Genomic DNA, 24,684 nt, shown 5'->3' with positions numbered 1-24,684 from the left:
GTTACTTATGTTTTAAGGTCAGTTTACACTTTTAGAACACCATAAAGGGGCTTAAGTATAAAAAGAAAATCCAGAATTTCAATATCCCCATAAACTTCCTTTAATCTACAATGCATGCCCAAGTCTGTTATCCTACTCAGCTTTCTGCATCCATCCATCACTTATCTCTAATCTATATTTCGTCCTCCATGGCTCCCACAGTCACTCCATTCCTCGCTCTAAGCACTGCTATATTTTTGATCCATCCATGGTACCTCTTATCTCACTTGCATTCACACTGTTAGGTATCTGTTTTAAATCTTAAAAGCATGGAGGGAACGAACCAAAACAAGTGAAACCTGGTTCTAATCCCTTACACAACCATCCAAAATCAATAAGCATTTTTTGAAAGTGTAAACACAATTGTTTTCTTCCTCAGCCCTTTGCCTTAGTCTTCTCATCAGAAAGACAGAGATGCATCTTCTCTGCTTCACAGAGCTAGAAGGTTTAATTATTTATTGTATTTAAAGTACTTTTGGCTCTCAAGTGATACAAGCTACAGGAGTCAAGATTATTATTATTGCTTTCCATTGCACTTCCCTGAAGGCAGCAATGTCTTCTTGTGAGATCATACCCAACATTACTCACAGGATCCCAAGAGAGTGTATTAAAACCTGTCTGTCCAAGATCTTCAGGACAATAAATCCTAGTTTAGCTAGGAGCAGAGAGAAAGGAATTGCTGTAATACCATAAATAGTTATTGGTTTCCAAGCAAAACCCTTGATACTCAATATCGACTTTGCCACATTAACTCAAACTGCAAAATACTGCTGATCAGTGGTTTCTGAGGAAACAACACATTGTCAGCAAACGCTGGTTTGTTAAGCCTGTTCTCATGAAATTATCTCAACTCATGATATATTTTCACCTACTCCAGAGCAGCTTCCGGGCCAGGCAAGGAAGAGCAAGAGCTAAGTAGAGCTTTGGAGAGCAAAGCAGAGCTGCAGTGGGCAACCAGCATCTGGGGTTTGGTGTCAAGATGCAACTCTTTGGGGCACCAGGTGCCATCCTTCTGGCACCTTTAATCCAAACCTGAACACCTGTTTCATCAACAGATCTGCCCTGGGGGTCTGCCAGAGATCCAAGGAGTCTGGTTCCAGCAGCTCCTGGACTGTGCAAAAGGTAAGGCCCGTCTCAGTCTTAATACACTTACAGAAACTCAAAGTACAAGATCTCTTTCCTGGGGGTCTCAGAAGTGGAGGTCCTCAGACCCTGGGTTTAACAGACCCGGGGAAGGTACCAGAGCAGAGTCACCCAGCTTGTATAGTATGGCTGGAAAGTCCTGGGAGCTCTAATCCCCTCCTAAACAAAAATCCTGGTCTTACACCAGCGAGCCTGAAGACTCAGAGACCCATCTGGGGCTACAACATCAGAAGTCCCAGAAATCTGGGATTCATAGAGAAGTCCTCAGATGTAATTCAAAGGGCCCACAGCTTCAGACCAGGCTGTAAGTGAAAGCACCCCACAAACACTATGAAGCCCCAGGGGCCAGGAGAGGAATCCAACAGGTTTGGTGGAGACAACATTGAATTTCATCCCTTTTATATCCAGGTCACTCCTTGTGGAAATGCAGCTTCCTAGAGACAGAAACCCAAACCTCTCTGCCATTCTGGGGGCCAGCAGAAGGTTATTTCGGGAGCAGGGACAGAGACACCACTCTGCCAAGAGGTGCAGATTTAATGGATATGGTGGCAAAGCTGCTTTCACACTGCTTCTCCTGAAGCACTGGATCAGCACTGGGATGCCAGTCCTGTTTCATGAGAAGCTTTTGTACAAACCCAAGGTTGCAACACCATACAAGAGTTAGGTTTAAACATTCAGTCAGAAGCAGGCTGGGGTCTTTGGCTAGGTCTCATCCTTGTTTGTATATGACAGTACCAATATTGACATCCTGGGCAGCCAAAGATTACAGGCTGCAAATACCACCCAGCCCCTACAATAGCGTGGGGAAAGCACACCAGGTCATCCAGGCCACAGGGCTGAGCTGCAGCCCAGTAGGGTCACAGCATGGCTCCCATCATATACAGCAAGACCAGCACTGACCAGGTACATGCACACTGGATAAACCTAAGACAAAGCCCCCATGCTTAGAAACAAGCATCTCAAAGTCCCATGGAAAGGGAAAAAATAAAATCAGCCCTTGGATGCCGTGCTGGCTTCCTGCGTGCCTCTCCCTGGCAGTTCCTGCTTTGGCATCCCGTAAGAAATACACTGTGACCAGAGCTCTTCTCCAAACCAGGAGGTATTTTTCCATGCAGCTACATGGATTTATAAGCATAGAGATGTCCAAATAGAGCAAAATTCACAGACACTTCTGCACTATTTCCATGCACCCCTGTGCCAAAGGGGTTTAAAGCTGATGATCTGGTGTGGCAGTGCTTTAAAACCACTTGCATGGGTTTTAACACCTTTGTGAGGTACTGGATAACTTGGAAGGGATCTATCGTTCCATAGGTTTTTCAACTAGAAAGAGAAAAACTGCAACAAACAAGCTACGTATGCATTACCACTTGACTGTGTTGCCCCTGGGTTCTCTGGGATCCTTTTCCTCTGGTTTGTACTTTATCTTCCGAGTCTGTAAGACTTCTGGGATCCTATAACCCTCCCTGACCAAAATCCTCACACAGCCCTGTCACCACCCCATCCAGAGGCTGGGAATATTTCAACAAGACTAAACGCAGCACACGTTTATTACTCCTTTCCTAACTAAAGAGAACAGAGTATATATGAGACCATGGCTGAGCCCCTGGCCCCAGAGTTGAGGTGAGCTGGTGGGCAAGCTGTGCAGCCCCTCTGGCCAAATCATTTACCCAGGCTGCTCTGCCATGTGGCTAAAGGACCACCTTCTCCAGATCCATCTGCCTTACAGGTTCCCCCACTGCTACAATTTTTATTTATGAAGAGCAATGGCCTAAAAGTATACATACATACAGGGAAAAAAAAAAAAAAAAAAAAAAAAAAAAAAAAAAACAGGTGGCCTAACATTAGGGAAAGAAAAGCACTCAGGCAGTGCACAAACTCCCCAGGGGAGGTGCTCAGGCATGAGTTACTGCCAAGATGACATCTGTAGGGAAATAAGCCACCAGATGCAGGGGAATGGACTGGAGAGGCCCAGAGCAATGAGGAGGAAAAAAAAAAAAAAAAGAAATAAAACAAGAAATGAAGCAGGCTGGTTTGCTCATCAATAGTTGTGACACTTTACAGAATTCACAGGTGTCTTTCACTCTTCTTTGTTGAAGCAGCTTCCCAAAAGCTCATGTACCTGCTTCAAATCACCTGGCCTGCCATTCCCCATCCCAGCAGGCTCCCAGCCAAAAAGGCTTCAGTGACTTGCAGCAGAGCAAAGAAGAGCCATCTTATCCAGCCACTCTGGTCTGATGTGCCCAATCTCCTCTTCTTTCTACCTGAAGGGCCACCACTTCTCTCATAAGCAAAAATAACCTCATAAACATGCACACACATCCCATTTTGTCAGCTTTCAGAGCAATGCACCTCCCCAGCCATCCCTTCAGAGAGGCCATGAGGAGACTGTCATCTCCCTTGCACCCTCAGACATGAGATGGTGCAACAGAAACAGTGGCATGAACAGGGCACATCCCATGCCAACAGAAACATGAAGAGGATGATGGTCCACCAGATAGCTGGAAACTGGTCATGGTGGGGAGAGAAGACCTCCTGGAAAACCTGGCCCTGACACCAGTAAATGTCTCCTGGAGTGGCAGCGCAGGACTGCTGGAGCAGTCAGGGCTGGGTACCTGTGTGAGAAGGCAGGGGCTACAAAGCAGCAATCACACATCGGGGGTGGGGGGGTGGTGAGAACCACACACCTCTACAGGGCTTCTGGGTGTACCAGCAACCTTGGGCTACAAAGACACGTTCAGACAGGGAGCATGTTTTGTGGCAAGAACAGAGAAAAATATGTATGTACCAGTGAAGGGAACAGGATAATGAGTCAAACCATCTGAACAGCATTAAAACACGTCAAGCAACGGGTGAAGAGCAAGTTCTAGAGAAGGCTCTGCAGCAGAAGACATGCAGAGTACCAGCCCATGGAGCTCACTAGCCCAGACTTCACCCTCTCCACCCCAGTATCATCTCAGAACCATTGCCAGTGCTGGTGCTCATCCACGTTTCAAGCATCCCTTCTAGGCCACCACCTTAGACACCATGCCTGAAAGTTCAAATGATGGCCAGACAACTGTATGTTGTACAAGTGAAACCTGTGGTTGTCCAACATGCTTAAGGAACCGGAGGAAGGTCCTTGCACATTCTGCAGTGCTTTCTGTGTTCCAGCAGGCAGACCTCTGGCAGCACAGAAAATACAATCACATATAGGAAACCTCAGCTGGAGCTGTCCCCCCCCCCTGTCCGACCCCATCTTGACTGGATTTTTGGTTTTGGTGGTCGTCATCACCATACTATGAGTGTCAGCCAATTGTGTGGGCATAGCTGACTCAGAAATCTGCAAGCCCACCACTGGTGAAACAGGGGGACACCAAAGGGGATGGATGTGCCTGTGTTTCCCATTGGATGACTGGGCCCATTCCCTCTTCTAAGTTTTCATCCAGAAATGGACCTAAAAGAGGTTGCCCAATAGTCACAGCCCTAAACTGGCTGACACACGAAGAGCTGTATGATGGAGAGAGGAATGAAGGAGAAGGTTTCTTTTTCCTTGTTCTCAGGGTGCTTCCCTGGCTCAAGGGGTACCCACTCCCCAGAATGCCATCAGCCTGCACCCACCTCCAGTCATGTTAGGTTTTCTGAAGTGGGAATGCTCAGCTGGATGCAGTCAGTGCTTCCACTCTATCACACTCAGCCATCCATTCCAGGTGCAGCATACACAACCACACAGCAGCAAATAATGATTAAAGAAAGAGGGGGGAAAAGCCAGGGGAAAGGACACAGAAGGGCAGAGAAATTGGAGCCAAGAATGAGGGTGAAGTCAGAGGAACAGTGAAAATAGTAGAGAGAAGGGAGAGGCAGCTACTTTGCAAACTGTAGCTAAAAGTCTCCCAACGTTTACAGCAAATGATGCATGAAAACACACTGTCAGGAATGTGATGCCCAGAACCTATTGCTGCTAAATATTTAATCTGATTGGCAGGGAGCCGTTAAAGCCTCCGTGTCTGGATCGCAGGCTTCCACAGAGCAACAGGTAAAGTAAATACATCAACATGTAGTGATTCACCTTGGGTGCCATCAGCTTTTCCTACCAGCAGCACTGCATAAGGAGGAGGAAAAAAAAAAAAAAAAAAAAAAAAAAAAAAAAAAAAGTTGATGGATATTTAAAACCAGGAGAAAAAGAGTATGGGAAAGGCACGGTTTATGTACCTTGGCTCCCACTGCAAGCTGAGGGACACATGGAAGGTGGGTATAATGAGTATCTTCTTCAGAAATGACAAGATATTGCTCAGAGATCTCATACAATAAAGTCCATGCCTCTCGAGCACTATAAAGTCACACAGTAGTGTGTGTACATTGAAGTTGCATTTCTGATGGCCTGTACTTCCCTGCATGTAGCTCCTGAAGCCAGTCTGAAGTAGACCAATGGTTGCCTCCAGCGATCAGCTTCTACCTCCTGTCAGGCAGGTAGCAGGTTGCAACACCCTACATTGGTGCTGCCCAGTGCTCACACACGTGAGCACAGTAGGACTGGCTGGGTGCACACAGGTACGTGGCCCTTTGGGGCAGAAAACCTCATCAGCCAGTAGTGCAGCGCAGCAAGGGGACAACAGGACAGCCGGCTGCTAGCAGGAGCATGTACACACATGCATTTGAGCATCCATGGCAATTCCTGCTTGCTGACACCCTATACACAACCTCCAGAGCAGCTGCTGTCTGTGGCAGCTCTGCTCTCCCTAAGCCAGTACCCGAGCTGGGTCTGTGCTCCCAGACAGCCCCTTTCTGGAGCTGCACAAAGAAGAAGGATGTCATCTAGGCAAAGCTTTTGCATTTTCAAACCACAGCCCCACTCCAGCTTCTTCTCAGAGGCTTCTGGCCATTCTGAGACACTCAGGGTGGGGGGAAGAATTTCTTCTTAATCCTCTCGTATTGCTTATACATATCCATTTTTGGAATTAAGTCTTCACTATTTTTCAGATATAACAGCTTAATTTTTACAAAGCTAACTTAAAGATAAAGATGCTCTTCTCTATAGAGACCCAGACCAAGTTCTTCACCATCATCCAACACACCGGCAACAGGGGTGTGGTTCTTTGTACAGACCCTACAGATTCTGGGCACAGAGTGGACACTGCACTGGCACTAACAAGTCATGAATTGCACCAGCCCAGCAGCCACCTTTCCAAAGGATAAAAACATAGAATTACCTATAAATATATACACAGGTAGTAAAAAGTTATTACAAAAGTATAGAGGAGAGCAACATGCCCCATGGTTATTTCACAAAGGGCACAGGATTTGGCTGTATCTAAAATCCTGTACCACATAGGACATCTGCAAATCTAACACTGGCTGCTGAGCCTTGGGAGCCTGGGAGGTAACACAGCACCAATACCTTCCTTACTTGTAGGACTAGAGCCCCATCACAGAGCGCTATTCCCCAGCATGAGTCTCCCATGACATTTCCCTTTTTGTATTTCTGGCTGCTTCCCTGTCCATGTCACAGCTGTTCAAGGAGCTGACTTCATCAGAATATGCTTTGAGAAGTGCTCTACTGCTCTGTACAATGGTCCTGCTTTATTTCTTTCAGAAAGTGCCAAACCACTGAAGAATGCCAAGGATAGAGCTCTGCAAGTCAAGACCAACTGAAGAGCAAGTATTTTTCTATGGCATCATCAGCTCCAAAGTCCCGTGGACCTCACAAACACAAAAGAAAGCATGACTTCAGAACACAGCTTTGCTGTGTGCACGTCCCTCATCCCAACCCACAGACGAACACGTATGCTGGGCAATTTGCCCATGGGCTCTGACAAACCCTGCTACCATGGTTTTAGATGTGGCTGCCCCCATCTGGCCATGCTCACAGGAGGCTACTGCTTGTAGCTGGACTGGCAGGAGAGGTGCCTGCACTCCAGCTGTGTCAGTGACAGCCTGATACAGCATGACATCACTAAACTGCTGCAGGAACAAATTGCTGGAGCAGGGAAGGGAAACGACTTTAATGAGAACAGCTATTTATTAACTGAATAAGCGCCATGAATAATCCATAGAAAAGTCAGATATGGGATCCCTCTGACCTGCCTCCTATCTACACCGCAAGACTAGTCTTCTCTATAGCCCAGGACAGCATTACCCCACTTGCCTGCAGTGCTTCAGCCTTTGCCTTAAAAAGGTGCTCTTCTGAGTTTACAGCAAAAATCTGTTTCCTTGATGCTGGGTTCCTGTCACTCTTTGAAATCCTTCTTAAAATTGCCCAGGAACTAGCTATGTCACTGGGACACAGTCGCTGTCACACAGGGAACAAATCTGAAGCATTTATTTTACAAACAGCCCTCCAATCGGGTATCACAAAAGAATAAATTTGTGATGCTCTTTACATCAGGCACGACAGAGCCATTTACCCAGAGAGACTGGAGCCACCAGCTGAGATGCTGTGCAGACGCGTGGCTCTTCTTCTCATCCTCACCTCTTCATTTCCCTCAGAGATTCCCCACTGCTCACTTTTAAAAGCAGTTCAGGAAATTAACATTTCCAGGCATGCAATAGCCACCTGGCATCTGAAAAAAATGGACTTTCTATGAGAAAATGTGCAGGAATTCTTATGTACAACTACATGAGAAGCACTGTGAAAAGAGCTTCTGCTTTTTGATATTTTCCTGGGCTTGTCAAAACAAGGAGATATATTACTGCACAGAGTTTTTTTTTTTCTTTAAGCTAATTAAGCTATTTCATACCTCAAGAAAGGTTCACACCAAAAGGGAAAAAGAACAGCTAATCTACTCTCACTGGAACTAGTTTCTCGTTGCCTTTTTTTTTTTTTTAGTAAAAAGCGTGCGTTTCATCTGTAATCCCTCCATTGCAAAAGGAAGCATTCAAACAGATGCATCACCAAAGACAAAAACATAATTAAACAGAAACATTAACAAACGTGTCCTAAACAAATAACCTGCACAGAAAAAGCACCATAGCACCAGCTCGTTTACAAGCCCCAAAGCCTTTTAAATACTCTAAAATCACTGAAATTAGATGAGCCCTACATGGTAGAGCAGCTGGTTTGGGCACCACCCCCTTGCTGAAATGAGATTGATTTCCTGATGCCTGTGTCATCTGCTTGTAAGTGGGTGTCTACGGTCACCCCCGGTATCTATATTCACAACTCCCCTCCTAGCCTCTGTGCCACCTAACATTTAGGCTCTCTCTCACAGGGATCCTCATTTTGTAGCTTCAGCTACAGGCCCACTTACTTCCAGATCTATCCTTAGTGACTAAAGAGAATAATTGGCCCCTGTCCTCTTTTTATAACAGTCCTTTTTGGATTGCCGACAGTCAGGCTTCCACCCACAGCTGCTGTTCCCCTAGACCGAACATGCCATTGAAAGACTTTCCTACAGGACTTGGTGTCTGACAGCATCTAACCCCATCCCTTTGGCTTGCTCCCCCTCCAGCCTGTGAAAGCTGGGAGGGCTTTTATTAAAGAAACCACACCCTGAGACAGATGCAATGCTGCGTAATCGCAGCCAAAAGGACATGCAGATAGTTTCACCCCGTGCCCTGCAAATTGGATGGGGAGGACTCTTTTGGGAATGCTGAATCCTTCCCCTCCTCTTCTCTTACAGCAAAGCTCCCAAGGCTACTTCTGTTGAGACCACCAGCAGTGCTTTACCCTCTGCCACATTGCACAGCAGGGACCATACTGTCTATTCAGTGCTTGCTCATGTTCGCTCTCCTGCTATTGTTTGGTTACAGCTCCTTCTCCTCTGGTTCTGCTTCGGCACCTGCACTGCTCCCCGTGCCGTGCAGACCGGGCATTGAAGCAGCAGTGCTCCACGATTCCTCACTCCCTTTCTCTCTCTGCAGTGTTTACATTCTTAAGCACACACTTTAAGGCAGTCATCACATCTCCCTTTTAATTGTCATTTGGCCAAGCTAAATGTAATTAGTTACTTTAATCTCCCCTCTTAGATCAATCCCTCCAGCATCTTAATCATTTTTGTTGCTCCACTGAATTTGTTCTAATTTGCTGCCATCTTTGGGGCACTGAGTTCTCCAGAAATGAACTCGATAGCCTAGGTATGTTCAGACCAGGCGTATTAAACACAAGTATAAACATGTAGAAAACATTTCCTTGCTCCAAGATGCAATAGTTCTGTTTATGCAACCCAGAAATCACATCAGCTTCTTTGCTGCCGCATTGTATTGCGAGCCCATATCTCATTTGCTCACCAGTGTAACCCCAGCGTCATTTCTGGCATTACTGCTTTCCAGGGGTGTACCTCTCATCTTTGCTTTCTTTACGAGTGCAGTCTGATTTTAACTCCTACTATTCAATTTATTATCCACTCTGCTAATCCCCAAATCCTATTCTGAGGTATGACTGCTTAGCCAGCTATATATCTCAAATCTCTTTGATTTCCAATGGAAATACTCTCACAAAGAAAAGGCACGGGGTTTGTCACCAGAATGAAGGCACAGCGCATCCCTAAATTCACAAGACAATATGGATTTTTCACACACCTCTCCTCAGCATCAGCCCCTCATCGAAAACTGCCAAAGGGTTTTCTGATGCTGCAGCTGGGCTTTCGTAGCGTATCAGCATCGTGTCACTGCATGAGGGTTTCGCATCAGGCCCCACTGCTCTCAGAAAAAAACAGTAGCCCTTGGAGAGCTGTGCAAAGCCCTGAAAGAGCAGCAGGGAGCAGTGGGCAGGTACAACTTCAGCATCACGCAAATGTGCCACTAGCATGCAGGCAGAAATGCTGCCTTTCTCAGTATGCACCCTCAAAGCAGCACAGCACCTTCCTATGTAACCTGTTCGTTAGCTTCCTAAATGGATGTGTCAAGGCTCCCCTCCTTCATTCCAAAGGATGGGGGAAGAAGGCTTCTTCAAAGCCTTTCTATGAGACTCATGCAAACTGTGAGGTTTGTGCAAAACACCCCAGCTGGTGGGGATGGCACCAAACTGTGTGTCTCCAACCTGGAGGAGCGGGGAAAGGAGGATGGAGGAGCAAGGGGAAGGTGAGGGCAGCATTGATGCATCGCCTCCGCGGCAGTTTAGCTTCATGCGGGAGATGCTGCTCAGCACAGTCCTGCTTCCCCTGGCCACAGGGCAGCTGCAGCTCAGCAGTTTCTAAACAAAGCAGGCAGGGGGTCCTTGCTGCTGTGCCTCTGTTTGTCCCTGCACCCCTCTGCTCTAGGTCCTTAGGTGCAGGGAGGGTTGCCTACTTGCACAAAGCAGGCTGCAGCACCAGGCTCCCTCTCCCAACAAAAACGGGGGGGGGGGGGGGGGGGGGGGGAAAACACATCGGCAACTCCCTCCTACCCTCTCCCATGCATATATACTGCTGGTGCAGGGAAATTTATGAGCCAGTTCTCTCCGTCCCTCATGGTCCAGGCTTTCCCAGGATCGGAGTGCAATTTACTGCCAGTGAAAGTCCAAGGAGGTGCATAAATCTGCCACCACCTCTTCTCATGACCCATGTCAACCTACTTCCTCCACACCAGCAGCAAGGAGGAGTTTTTGCTTAATTTCTCCATCTTATCTGCCAACAGAAAGGAGTGAGAGAAGAGGCTTAGCACAACTCAAATCACTTGAAAAGCCACAGAGCATGTGAATTGGCTGGATTTATGACAGCATTTAGCACCATCGCAAAGATCTTAGCTACAAGTAACAGGATCAGTTTGAACAGAGGAAAAAATCAAGTGGACTGAATAATAGTACAAAGCCACAAAGAGTACCCATTCCTTGGATGTCCAGAAAATGCAAGAGGGTGCAGATGCACACTCTCACCTCTACAGTTTGCACTGACTTGAAGCCAATGGGTCCTCCTTGGAGGAGGCTAGGTCAGAAGATCTAGGGATGCTTTTAGCCCAAAACAGAGACTAGACTTATGCATGCATCTAGAGGAGAGGACCTCCAGCCAACCCACCTGATTCTGGCAGAGACCAAGGATGGGCACTTTCTGCCAAATGCTGATCAGCATATACTAGACCAGCTCTGCCAGGATGGAGAAGGTCAGCTTGGCTTCAGCCACCTGGGAGCTGCCTATGGCCAAGAAAAATCTTAAAACAGCTCTCACCATCTTGCTTTAGCAAGAAGAGACAATTCTCAATTACATCTTCTCTAAGCCCTCTGGTTTTGCACCAAAAAAACTTCATCCACTCAGCATACTGCAAGTAGTGCTCAAGGTTGCAAAGCTCTTTCCCAGTATGTTTTTCTGCTTACTGGTATGAATATATAATATCTTATTTCCAGCAATATTAAGAGACACAGCCTAACCTGCTGCTTCTACTCAAGATTTGCTCTCTCTATATAGCTAGTTTGTTCAGTGAAATGACAGCGTACCTCTGGATTCTTTCATCCAAGTTGTATTTTTTTTAGCAGGTATAACAGACATGATATTTCAGTAACACCAAGGTTCAAGATAACTCTTTTGCATATGAACTTCTCTAAACCCCAGGCTTCACCTAAACAAGGTGTAAGTTCATCATATTCACGAGTAGCACTGGACTAAACACTCTTTCTGCTCTTTTCTTCAATCTCACTGAATATTCTTTCATTCTATAGTAAAGGAAATGAGGAGTTTTAAAGGGAATTTAGGTCTTTAAACCCTTATTTTTCCTTCTCCCTCTAGATCTCTGATGGTAAAGTCAAATTATTTGATTTTCCAGCAAGTTTTGTCCTACAATATTTAAAATGCCTTTATGTTGTTCCTCCAAAGTCATTCAGATTATAAGAAAATGCCATTAAGTTGCTTTAAAAGTCTCAGATTGTGTTCAAACGGAAAACACAGTGATGCCAAATACAGCCATTTTAAGCAGTTCTTACCAGTCATTGATTTTTCTCCTCCAGACACAGTCCATGAGGATTTGGGGGAAGGAACATGACACAACTTAATCTGATCCCCAAACTGAATCTCAACCATATTCTATACTTACTGCTGTTTTATACTGCAGGAAAGACAATCCAATACATTGTCCTGAAAATACAATTATTTATACAGCAAAAGAAACATAGATGAATCTGTTGCTTATCACTAAAAATCATGCCACATGATGCTTGAAAAAATAAGGAAATTATCAAATGCAAAAGACAAGACGTAGCAGCCACTCTATGTAGCTAATATCAAGAATCTATACGGCATTCACTGCAGGCATCAAAACAGCAGCCTAGAAAATACTTCAATAACTGAGATTCTCTTCAAATGAAAACTACAAAGGAGTTTATAAACAATAATACTTTGAAATGAAGCTGATTAAAAAAATATATATATATTGAAGGTACTTGTGTCTAGTACCACATAGCAGGTACCCAAAATTGGTCCAGACCTCAGCAGAGCCAATGCCAAGATTATACCCAATTTCAAAGGGGTATTGGGTCCAGTCTCCAGTCTGCAGCTAAATCCTTCCGTAGGTACACATCACAACTTGTTCTGCCACAGCTGCCAAACTACAGTATCAGGGAAGACTTATTTCCAAGAAGATACACAGATATCTGTATTACCCTATGCACTTAAGAGGACACAGACTGCTGGGGCAAACCTTAGCACTAATTTTCTGTTTTGTTCAATTTTTATGCTTCATCATGCAAGCAATATTTTCTTATGAAACATCTGCCTTGGTGGAAACAGACACTGCTTCTAAATACATGCAGGCAGAGATGTACAAAGATGCATTATTAAATGTTATTCTTATACCAGCTCCCTCCCAGGAAGCATTGGCCAATGATGAAGTAAGCCCTGTCCATCTCTCCCTAACTTTCCTACAGCATCCTGAGGGACAGTTCTCTGTGGGATGCCAAGGACCAGTCCTATGATACCTGGTCACGTCAAGGGAGCTCTCCTGCTAACTTGCTACTCTGTGGCTTGAAGCTAAGGTCAGAGGAGTCCAGAGATCAGTTCACACAGCCCAGTAACAAATCAGTTATATACACATTACTGTTTCTTGAAAATTCAAATCACATTTGGGAACCATTAACATCAGAACCAGATTGAGGGATCTCCAAACCTTCATATTCAAAAAGAGATGGACTATCGAGTAGCCAATTTTCTTACAGTGGAAAAATACACGGCATAGGACCCAGGTTTAGTAGACTTTTGATTCCTCCTGGCTCCTGACTGTTCCAAACTGGGTGGTGAAAGAGGGTTAATTTAATACAGCTCATGCTCCTTCCAGCCCCCAACCTAGTAGTACACCCTTAACACACACATACACAGATCAAACCGTTGTCTTAAAGTCCTTCAGAAAGCTTGCCCGCATAGCTGTCTTTGTAGTCAAGAGAGATTAGTTTCTCCAAAGAGCAAGCTGGAGCACATCCACCAGGCTCCTGTTCTATGCTGCCCTTCAAAGGACACCCCCTGCTCTTTCTCCTCTGACTCAATGGAGAACCTCTGGAAATAAGTCTCCCACAGTTAGCCTTAGCTTTGCAAACACTCCCCTTCCTATATAAAAGTCAAATATCTCACCAAGCTCATAAAAGCCAACATATAACGAACAACGAGAGGGGATACACTAAGGAATACAAACTGCAGGAATGAAAATCTCAAGTGATTTTAAAGATCTAGAGACAGCTTTAAAGAGCTGCCTGCACATCATAGAAATGAGAAAATTTTTCAATAACTCTGGTTTCCTGTCACAGAGTCTCTGTAGTTCTCATCCCTCATCCTTTGTTTAAGAGCAATTGCTTGAGGATAACGTCTTGGTTCCCTGGGAATTCACCTCCTCCCATCACATTTTCTCCCACCTGGAGTCAGCACTGGAGCTGGACGCAAAAAAATAAAAATAAAAAATTTGTTGTGATAGCAAAATACAAATGCACCCAAAGCATAACAAGAACAAACTTGCACTGCTAGTTTGGAGGAGTAATTAGCTCCTGTGTCTCCCATATCTCAGAGGAATCCACAGCCTCTGGGCTATGGAGACTGCTTCTCCATTTCTTTCACACTGAAGTCATTTCCCTTCATATAAAGTAATTACTTTATACCAGGCCAAAGAAACAAACTACCTCCACAACCCAGTCTTTAGAGCGCTCCTTCTCCAGCGCAATGAATAGGCATTTATATAAAGTAGAACAGCTCCAACTGGAAAAGTTCCAACTGAGAAAGCATTACTGCAGAGGACCCAGGAGCCCAGGTCCTCAAGTTGGCTAGAACAAGTCCCCACTCCAAAATGCGCAGAACGGAAACATATCACCTAAAACCCAGCCACTTTTCTGCTTACGAGGCTGCTAAGCATTCTGTGCTTTTCTCCATTTTTTTTTTTTTTTTTTGCTTGTTGGTGTTTTATTTGTCTTGTTTCGTGTTTTTGTTTTTTTGTTTATTTTGTTTTTAAATGAAAACATATCAAGCGCTCTAATTAATTTTGGCACAGAAATAGCAAAATCTATGAAATTGATATTTTTCTGTGGGGCAGTAAATCCATTTTTTTTTCCATGTTTGCTCCATTACAAACCTCTCGTGTCAAAAGTCTTAATCACTATTTCTGACGTCACAAGCTGAAATCAGGGGTCTCTCCAAGAAGCAGTGAACAAGGAACACAATTTCACCTTAACGTCCTAACAAAAAGTGTGAGGTATGTAATTAACCAACAGTCATCTTCCACTGTATGCCTCCTGGTCTTTGAAAGTTATTCTTCCCTCCAGTCAAAAAAAAAAAAAAAAAAAAAAAAGCATTGCACAGAAAGAGTTGATCATGTCAGACACCACTGCAGGCATGCAGCTCCTGCTTCAGAGAGCACAGAGGCATAGGCATTTAGCTCCTGCAAAGTTCCCCAATCCCTGTGGTTCAGAGAGCCTTTTAGACCCTTTACTTCCCATTGAAACGGATCAAATTAAAAGGGAATGAAGCACGATCCTCACAGCTCACTCTGAATCCCTGGTTTGAATGCTTGCAAAACTTTCAGAAAAGACGACTTTTCAGAAAATAATAACTCTTTGCAAACTTTCAAACGAGGGATTCAGAGAGATCGTTCTGTCAGAAGCACTATATCTTTCAAGGCAGCCATCCCACAGCTATCCTATTTTTCTAAGCTACTTAGCTTTTATCTCCTCCTGTTTAGAGCACAGGCCCCCCATCACGTAATGAAACGATCTTAATGTCTTTTCTAAGATTCCATTTATGCTTTTGTGGCATTTACCACTTTGTTACTTCCAGATGGAAATTTAAAAGCTTCCTCTCAACATACTTGAATATGTGGCACCTCAGACCACATCCAAGCTGCTTCTATACTTTGACTTTCAAGGTTTCAGTACGCTATCTTTGCACTTCTAATTAAATATAATATTAACTTGTTCAGTAATAAAATTAGAAGAAAATTTTAAGTCGTACCAAAGACATGAAGAGCTGGAGAGGAAAGACTAAGAGAACGAATTACGTCATTCTGTCACTTTCATTAGACTCTCCTTTGGGGATTGTCAGCCTCTGATGTTTCAGCTTGACTCTGCTGAAACACATCTGACATGAGGGAATCTCCCCTGAGATGCTTAGGGCAGTGACTACAGCAGCCAGCGATACCAGAGAAACATAGAGGAGAAGAGAGAGGGGCACAGGGATGTGCAGATCGCTCCTGCGTGCTTTCCACGCAACCACATGCCTACGTACAAGTAGTTGCAAACTAGCGCATTTGTGCGCATTTCCTCCACCACAACGGACTTGAAATGCATTAATCAGCAGAGTCCAGTGACAAACATCCCCTAGTCATTTGCAGTTAACTAACATTCTGCATTATCTGGCACAACTAGATCCACAGCAGCGACCCTTCTCCTGGAATGGCTGTCAGCATACATACACTTTTCCACACATCACTGGAGCCACTTTTCTCACCACCCAGGCTCCAAAAGCCCCCCTAAACTGAAGATTTAGAATTGTCCCCAGAATCAGAAGGCATTTCCAGGACCTTATTCCCAGCAGTGGATCCTGGTGAGGCAGGCAGCCCACACAACAGAAGGAACCACAGTCCCTTATTACATGAAGCTATAACAGTAGATTTTGAGATTTTCTTCTCACCTATTCACATCCCTCTGTATCCTGCTCGTAGCCAATAGCTGGAAGCAATACACAGCCACAGCTGTCTCCAGATATTATTAGGCTATTATGCCTATCACCTGAAAACAATTTTCTCTTCATTAGGCAATCAGCTGTGATGTAGGACATGGCATTTGTGCTAGTAAATTATCAGCAGGTTCATGACACAAAACCTTATCTGTCTCAGTTGGTTCCTAGTAACCATCTCACCTTCTGGTCTGCTTTGAAATACTGAACTTATAAATCTTGCATTTGTTTCCTTTTGCAAAATCCTCCAAATTCTTCAGAGGTCATACATGCAAGAAACAATAAGTCCACAAAAAAGAGTTGTGTGTACTAGCTTTTCAACAGTGTATGGAAACCCTAGCAAAAAGATTAGGAGAAGAGGTGAAATAAAAATGTTTAATCCAAGTATAATAACAAAGACAGCTTAGCATGTCATTTCCTCCAGTTGAGTTTGAGTTTGTCCTGGACACCTGCACAGAGAACTGATTCTCACAAAAAACGTCAGAGGTAAGGGTTACATACTTGATGCTTTGCTAAAAAACTGTTTTATCATATGGGGACTTGTATCATAGTACCCCTTTTTGCTGATGCACAAGAGGATATGAATTGGCATAGGCTTATGGTCACACTGTACATTCCTCAAGTGCTAGCCGAATTCAGTCTCAAAATGGCACCTTCAGCTCTCTCAGCTACCTGCAGGGGAACCTCTAATGATTCAAAGTGAGGAGACCTTTCCCTGAACCCATTAATAAGACCTCCCATCCAAACCCCAATTCTACACAGGAAGACCCTCCAACTCAGAGCAATCCTCCAACAGAGAGATGCAACTGCAAAGGATCGTTTGAGCGAAGCAATGATTCTCAGAAACCACTATGCTTATAGCTCTCCAGAACCTCAGATTATCTTCTGGAAGCAGCAAGGGTGAGCGAAGATAAGGCACCTTTAAACTGGAGCTCATTTTGCAAGACAGAAGAATGACATCATAGAATGGCAAGGCATTTATTTTCACTTTGTTCAGTATGCAATGATGTATGTCACCTCCCCTTGCAGTATCACGTTTGGGCACATAAGCATGGTTTACACCCTTAGACGTTGTAAGGGTGTAAAAGCTTGAAAACAATGGCTACAAAGGGGTGAAGTTTCCTAACAAAAGGAACATGGTCTCAATCTAGAAGAGGTCAATTTATACCAGGATTCAAGAATTGTACCTGCAAATTCTAAACATCATGCATGACAGGTTTGTAAACCCCCCCCCCCCCCCTTGCAAAGACTGCTACACGGAAGCTGTAGCAGTTCCCCAGGTCTTGACATGCTGTCACAACATACCAGAGGTTTTGAAAACTGGACATCTTTGAGGAGCTTCTGATACACTTTGTGAATGGAAATCAAACTGTGGCACCAGTCAACACCATCATATTCACTCCTACATGTACCAAATGAGATTTAAAGCACAGGGCCAGTGTCAGACCCACTCACTTGGGGAGGGTTTCCACAAATGGGACAGTCAGTCCTTCACTCCTGCACACAGAACAAATTATCTCATTAACTTTCATCCAAAGTTATTTGGCTAGGCATGCAAATATCATGATCTATGGTTCACTGGAGACAGACTTTATTAGATACAAACCTGATAGTTCAGCACCTACATCTAGCTTTAAATAGCTTCAGTCACAGCCATTCTGTCACGTTTATCAGCATCTTCTACTATCACCTAAACCATTCTTTCAGTAATCATTTAATTTGATGTTTAATCTGTATTCTCTTTCCTTCATCTTAAACTCCTTTATTTCCTGATCTATCCTCGGTGACTAATGAGAATAATTGGCCCTTGTCCTCTTTCTGTAATGGTCTTTTATATATTTGCAGACAGTTAGGCATACACCCACTGTTTTCTTTTCTCCAAACTGAACTTGCCTGGCTCTTCCAGCCTTTCTTTACAGGTCTTGTTTTTTCTGATCTGTGATCATTGTCTTTGTTCATTCCCCCACGCTCTCCCCAGTCCTTCCCTCTCGTGGAATTGCAGTCCCCAAACAGAGTGCACTTATCCAAGTAAAGCTTAACCACCTCCCTAACTAGATTCTAGACATGCGGCTTCACCATTTTGTACAAATGAAGACTGCATACAAAGCTCACACATGGACTGGAGAACAGGTTCCATGAAGGATGGTAGTACCTAGAGTGATTCATTTCTTGATGGGTAGTTCAAATCCAAGCTAGGAGTGTGGTATGAGAGAATTGTTCCCGTCTCACAACAAGATAGGTACAAGCAGACAAACTAGTACAGGCTGACTGCTACTTTCAGAAGTAACTTAGAAGTTTGGCACATGGAGAGTCAGCTGTGTATGTGCTCCTGTGTGCCCAACACGCCAGGGACGAGCAGGAACAACAGAACATTATCTCATGGATTATTCAAGCCAGACACATTGGTGGCCCCTTGCCTGTTTTGGTGGTAATCAATCAGCAGAGACACACTACCAAACAGACCATGAAAATCAAATTCCCATTTTTCCCCATAAAGTGTTTCTTCCCTATAAATATTTCAGAACAGCCATGCATACCAACATCAATGACATTCTACGTGTTGGGGGAATGGGGAAGCATCTTCAGTGTTCAGAGCTGGCAACCTAGCACTTCACCTGAGCCACTTTCAGTGATTCTTTGTGGTTTTGAATTTTTCTTGTGAGTGGGGATGGAGGTACAGCAAGCAAACGCTACAGAGGTCTCAGCTTAGAGAGGCTCAGCTTAAGGTCTTCACCTTAAGCCAGTAACAACGCTCTCATTTGTAATTTCTCTTTTTCCCAGAAGCTTAATCAATCTATGTGTATTTTTGGCTCTGAAACATTGTCTTTGCATCAGAAAGGAAAGAGACCCACCCAGCATACCTCACAGCCTGCAAGTACCTTCTGCGTTAGGAAGCATCAGCTGGCTGTGCGTTTCAGAATGTATACCCTTTCCCTCTCCCCTATTTTAGTGGCCCTCAGTACAGAGAAAGCAGTATTTTTATTCCCCGCACATTAAGTGCATTCAGTGTACGTGTAAGAATTAATGAAACATCAGTCAGCCTCTCCTCCTGCCCACAGCCAGTGTTCTCTCCTGCTTCTAAGAAAACCAAACACTAAACAAGACGCAGCCTTGCCTCGAAGGTCCAAATTAGCCGTGGTTTGAATTGACGAAGATCACAGTGCTGTTTGCACACTGACGAGTGCCATATATTTGTTTCTGAGCACATGGATTATTTTTTTTCTCTGTAGGTGACCTCAGGACCATGGCGGTAACACAGCCTGGTTTGCACCGACTGTGCACTTGGTTGACTTTTACAGCCACCAGTTCACAAGCCCATGCATGACTCTAGCTGGGAGCTGGCGGTTTGTGGCTTAAGCCATGAGCTCTTGAACTATTAGGCATGGGTTGGTTTGGATTATTTTTCTTTCCAACACAAAAAGGGTAATTTTGATATTAACCTGTTTGGGTCAGTCTCCTGACTCCCAGACAGCACCATGCCACTAATTTTGCCAGAACAAGTGTCAGTACAAACCTGCTAGAAATCTACTCTCCTGTCTTCGGATGAACAGAGAAGCAAGGCAGACAAGACAGAGGGGCACTGTAGCCCTCTTCATGGCTGGAGAAATGGTCTTTTTAGTTCCCATTACAATGCACTTAGCTGACGCAGGAACACAAGGCTCAGAGGAAGAGAGGAAGCAATGCTAGCAGGAGAGCCATGCTTGGCTTTTAATCTCTTATTTTCTTCTTGTTCCCTTTCCACATATTTCAGTGCTGTGATCTTCACTCTGCCATTTTATTTTATGCCGGAGGTACCCAGGGCAGTAGCTAGACTGTAGCAAAGCAACTACATGAATAAGTTGCATTCATGGTGGTTGAAAAAATTCTTGTGGACGGGTCGGTAAAGGATGGATCAGGACAATAGCAGATAACATCAGCCATTTTTCTCCCAATCACTCCCTGCTTTTCTGTCAAGTACAAACATATCTCGGAGAAGGCTAACCACAGAAGAGTCAGGCAGGCCAGGAGCCCAGATACCAGGCTGAGTGGATACTACCAGCATCCCACTGTAGATTAGGCAGTCAGGGTATGTGGAACCATCTCTCTCAAAATGACCACCTAGTGCATCTCACCAATTAACTGATCCATCTCTTCATGATAAATTGAAGCTTAAACAAAGAAAGAAAAAAAAAAAAAAAAAAAAAAAAAAAAAAAAGCTTCACATATTCTCCAGATGCAAGAATGCAAGACAACTCCTTCCCTGCTGCCCACTCTGCCCACTGAGCCATGCTGAGAAGCGGAGTGCAGGCAGAGTGTAGCTGTGGTATCCCTAAAGGCCAAGCAAATTAAAGCTCTAGAGACCAGCCCTCGGACTGGACCATCTCACAGGCAGCTTTTGCGCGTCTTAAGGAGTAAAAGACAGGAGCGGGGAATGGAGCCCATTGCAGAGGCAAGCAGTGCTGTCTGTACAGCTCTCCCATCCTCTGCCAGCTTGGGGGAATGAGAAAACAGCGCTGGGAATCAAACCCAGACCTCCCACATGCTACTGCAGAGACACCGAACGCTAAAGCACCAAATCCCAGTGCCAGCCCAGGCAACAAGAGTCCGGTGAGGGAACCGAACCCAAGCACGTCTCCATGCACTAGCGCAGAATGGCTCCGGTGCTGGAGCCGGTGTCCACCTGCCCTCTTCCAAACCAAGCACAAGAAACAACCCCAGCTGAGCTCCAGCAGAAGGCGAAAAATAGAAGCGAATGTCGCCATCTCCTCCCTCTATAGGCAAGGGTTTGGAGGTGGGATGCCGGTTTTTAGGTTGATAGAGGGTTTTATGAGGGGCCATTGATAATCCAAAATGAAGATGAAACAAATCAAAGCCTCGATGATTAGATGAGGATGAGGGGTTAGAATTTTCACCCTTGGTCTGCATTTCCATCTCCTTCATGCATTCCCATCTCCTTCTTATGTGCACAGATATAAAAACCCAGCCATCGATGCAGGTATCCTGAGAACCCTGACCAGGCCAGGGTAGCTGGGGTCTGCTCACTGACAAAGGGACCACAAGGAGCACCAGGACTGGAGCAGGCAGCGCTGGGCGGGTGCGGCAAGTGTGTGTCAACGGTCCAGGGTCCCCAGGAAGAGGAGCACTGGCTGTGATCATGCTTCTTTCCTGCTGAGACCTTTCCCTGCTGACACCTACCTCTGCCTACCAAGGCAGAGCCAAGGGAAAGCTGAAGCGGGTCTCACCTCGCAAGTTGTTGTCCCATTTCACCCTATCCTAACCCTCTGAGACCCCCACCCAGCACTGGGAGATGAGCTGGTGTGGCGTGGAACCAGAGAGAAGCGGGAGATGCGGAGGCAGCGCGAGCTGCTGCTTCTTTGGGGGCGGCGTAGGAGAGTGCTTGGAAGTCACCCATACCCAGAGCTCCCCTCTTACGGAGCGCCTTGAACCCACGCATGGCTGCTGTGCTCCCCAGAGCCGCAGCTGGGGCACGCTGGGTCACTGGACACCCTGGGGTGCTGAGCCCCTGCTCTGCTTCCCTTGGGCTTGGGCAATGGGGCAGCACGGGGGTCCCCTGAGCCAGGGGTGCTGCGTACCCAGACCACCCTGCCTGCCCAAGGAGGGGGGACCAGCTGCCAGCCCTGCACTGCTTGCACCCACCTGGGGGTGGCTGTGCTTGACGGTGGAGGGCAGTATTGGAGGGCTCCTCCTTTTGCCCACGCTGGAGCTTGCAGGGAAATTGAGGAAAAATCCCAGGCAAAGGTGGCAGCACAAAAGACTGGGAGGTAAAAGGGGGTGAGAGGATGCAGCCCATGCTGCCTGCCCTCGTGAGCATCAGAGCTGTAAGACCCCTCCCCAGCCACCCTCCCTACCTCTGCCCAAACCTGGCCCAGGTCACCTCTGGGAAGTGCCACAGGGGGATGCAGGGCCCACCCAGCTCAGTGCCTGCAGGCAGGGCTGAAATCAGGCAGCGCTGGGCACCACGCAGCCTGGCCCAGCATCCTTCCCCTGCCCTCCAACCTCCCTGCGAAACCTGGGGCGGGGGCTGAGACAGGCTCCCCCAGCACCTCCCCTCCTGTCCTTTCGCCCTGGTCATTTGAGGGGTGGGGATGCACTCCTCCCAGCCACCCCACCCCACACCCCCCACACACACACCAAGGGTTGTGCTTTTGGAGGCTCTCATGGGGAAATGAGACACGAGGGAGAGGGCAGCACCCCTCACCCTGGACGGTGCCGGGGTCCCCAGGGGATCCGGCAGCAGCCACGAGCTGTGGGGCCTGAGAAATTCCTCCCAAAAATGGGAAAAAGGCTCCCGCACGCCCTCCTCGCTCCGCACAGGTAAACTTTCTACTCCCACTTGCGGAGGGAAAGGGAGGGAGGGAGCTCTCTGGCAGGGAGGATCCAGGCGCGGATAAACCCTGGGAAGCCTTAGATATTTATAGAAGCACAGTCAGAATATGGCAGGGTAGGTGGCTCTCAGCCCCTCGACAGGGAACGGCTCCTGGTTTTTAACAATAGCCCAGTGAAATCCCTCAGGAAAGGGAAAATGAGCCACTGGCAGGACCAAGGCGAGCAAGGGGGCGGGCAGTGGTGTGCCCCCACCGCAGGATGCTCGGATGCTCTGGGTGCTTCGGGGGCCCCGCTGCTGCCCCAGCCCCCAGCTCGCCTGGCAGGGCTGCAGGGGGCTGCGGGATGCGGCCCCTCTCCCACCTCCTCCTGCTGCTGCTGCTGCTGCTGGGGGCCTCTCTCGCCCACTGAAGGCCTCCAGTCTGGTGTAGGGGGAGGTGGGTTGCAGGGAGCCCACACTGGAGCTGACGGTGGGGATAAGAGAAGGGGGGGAGGACAGCTCGCCCCCGTCCCCCCCACTGCTCTCCCGGCATGAGGGCGTGCAGTGGGGACACTTAAAACAGCCCCGACGCGTTCAACACCTTGCACCCAGTGCTCGTGGTGAGGCACGGCAGCCACACGCTCCCGCACCCCACGGTGCTCCGCTCCCTTTGTCTTGCCACCATCTTACAGAAAGACTCACATGGCACACTACGGTCGGGATGCACCGGTGTCTCTCACGTACCGACAGCACGATAGCCATTTTGCATCCCTCCCGAGCGGGCTGGGGAAGGGGCTGCCAGCATGGGGATGCGGGTGGTGCAGCAGAGAGGGGCCACGATGTCCCACTGCCAGCCCCCGCGGCCAGGGATAAATTAAAACCCGTGAAGTTGCCTGAATACGGCACCTCGTAGGCTGAGGTTAAGTCTCTTGACGTGCTTGGACTTAAAATAGCCCTTCACCTCCACGCAAGCAGGCGCGCTTGCCTCGGCACTGGGCTGGCTCCTGCCGCGGTGCCAGGGGCGGCCCCGGCACCCCGGGTCCCTGGCCCCCACATTAGGCCGCTCGTGATCAAGAGGCCAGCGTGGGTTTGAAATAATGCACCACCCTCCACGCGACAAGCAGGTTTCTATGAACTGGTATTCCTAATGAGCTCTATTTTCTCATCAAAGCATGACAAGGAGCCACTGGACCACTGAAGAGAAAGAGACAATTTGCGGATGGATGGACAGGAATTATCGGCATTTTAACCCTTTTCCAAATCCGTGTTCCTTCTCCCGTGTCTCCCCCACCCCACCTGCACACCCCCCCACACACAAAAAAAAAATCACAAGGGGCTTTCTACCGATTCACCTACACGATATGCAACTCAAAGCATCCCTCTCGCCTTCTCTTCCCATCCTATTTGATGAGCCTAGAAGAATCAACATGTCTGGTGAATGTTTCTTCATTTTCTTTTGCTGTATCTGATGCTAAGAGCAGCAACCCTAAACCTTTTGTTCTACCGTGAGTGGTCGTCCCCAGGCAAACCTGTGTACAGAAAACAAGCTGCCACCAGAAACACAGAAACAGGAATTTCCCTACCTTGGTTTGTAGAAGCAGAACCTCTAGACGGACAGATCAAGGGAGAGAGCATGTTGGGAATGTCCAGTCTCCTCTTCTTGCTTGCATATCCACATAGGAAGAATAAGGGTCGGGGGACAAATGTGGAGGAATGAGTTTTAAAAAAAATCCTATTTGGCCGTAAAAAAAAATAGAGAATTCTTTGTGGCAATCTTGCGTCTCGAAGCGGTGCAAATTCAAAAGCAGGAGAGAATCACTTCAGAGGGTATTCAGCACGAGTGGTGAGGATCATCAAATGCAGGTTCCAGAGTAAGCATTCCTTTCACCTTTTTAATGATTATTCTTGTAATTCTTCTTTTTTTTTTTTTTTTCCTGGAGCCCTAGTGGAGGAGGTTGTGTTTAAAGCAACTGGAGGTCGGTGCTGTTCTTCTGTGAAGCATGATTATCCTCAAAGCGTCCCCTTCCTGAAGGGAAAAATAAGCATCAATTTTGTATTAGAGGGGTCTGAAGGCGATAAAAACCGCTCCCCAACAAAGGCATTAATACATTGAGAAGAAAGGGAAGCAAAACGCATTTCCCAACAGTGCACACAAGCGGAATCAAGGAAGGAAAA

The 24,684-nt window shown here is 46.5% G+C and overlaps 1 protein-coding gene across 2 annotated transcripts in view; it reads right to left on the bottom strand.

Moving 5' to 3' along the window:
• The window catches only part of GRIN2B (glutamate ionotropic receptor NMDA type subunit 2B), a 200,043-nt gene that overhangs the window by 174,518 nt on the left and 841 nt on the right, over window positions 1–24,684 (bottom strand). Inside the window, exon 2 of one of the 2 annotated variants that reach the window (XM_021267270.4) lies at window positions 24,093–24,535. The gene's annotated coding sequence lies outside the window, so the exon portion shown is untranslated. Of the gene's footprint in view, window positions 1–16,160; window positions 16,231–24,092; window positions 24,536–24,684 lie in introns of those variants that run through there. The other variant, XM_072035752.1, reaches the window with a different exon arrangement.

This window comes from Anas platyrhynchos, chromosome 1, assembly GCF_047663525.1.
Source record: "Anas platyrhynchos isolate ZD024472 breed Pekin duck chromosome 1, IASCAAS_PekinDuck_T2T, whole genome shotgun sequence".
Taxonomy (NCBI): Eukaryota; Metazoa; Chordata; class Aves; order Anseriformes; family Anatidae; genus Anas; species Anas platyrhynchos.
The sequence above is the reverse complement of the archived record's forward strand: the minus strand, read 5'-3'. Positions and strand labels throughout refer to the sequence as shown.